Source organism: Asparagus officinalis, chromosome 8 (genome assembly GCF_001876935.1).
Source record: "Asparagus officinalis chromosome 8, Aspof.V1, whole genome shotgun sequence".
Taxonomy (NCBI): Eukaryota; Viridiplantae; Streptophyta; class Magnoliopsida; order Asparagales; family Asparagaceae; genus Asparagus; species Asparagus officinalis.
In genome coordinates, this window is record NC_033801.1 from 104538168 (window position 1) to 104539006 (window position 839).

The following is an 839-nucleotide window of genomic DNA, read 5'->3' on the forward strand; positions in this document are numbered from 1 at the left end:
ATATTTGATTTTGCATCTAGTTGAAGATTTTGGATTTGTTTCAAGCATTAAATCATCAAGGTCATTAATTAATTAAGCAAAATCATTAGAGCTTTGCGCACTAGTTACAAGATAGAATAACTATCAAACCAGTTAAGAGAACCTTTTTAAGAAAAGATAAAAGTAAATAGTTGATGATAACATATATTTTACAATAACACGGTGTTGCGGAAGTGAGGAATACGACTCTGCTAGATGTAATTCAGAGTATCTACCAATTTGTTCTTAGGGAGATGCACTATTAATAACGGAATATATCTTGAACTATGTACCTTCTAGATCAGTACACCCTACACTATATGAGTCATTGATAGCCAAGGGTTAGTGATTGGATCACCTACGTCCATATAGGTGTGTTGCTCACGCACATACTGCTTCTCATTGGAATGAGAAGCTGGATCCCAGAGGGAAGAAGTGTATGTTTATATACTAATTTTATGGATGTGTTTGCATATGAGCACTACGATGGGACTGTGAGTTGAGGGAGTTGCAGGATATTAAGTTCCTCAGGGAGGATTTATAGCATAAAGAAGAAATAGATCAAGATTTAGGTTCATACGAGATCGATGAGACTGTCACAGATCCAGCGATAGAAGAGGATGGTTCCTCTACCAACTGGGGCATTGGGAGAAAAAATACCTTTAAGATGGCTTCGAGCTATCTAAGGAATCTCAGCTACCTCATTGATCGTTCCATGGACTAGCACTCAAATGATAGTTTGATATTGAGGAAAACATTCATGGCATCGTCATATGATATTATGGAGCCCAAACTATATGGGGATTCTATTACTTCATCTG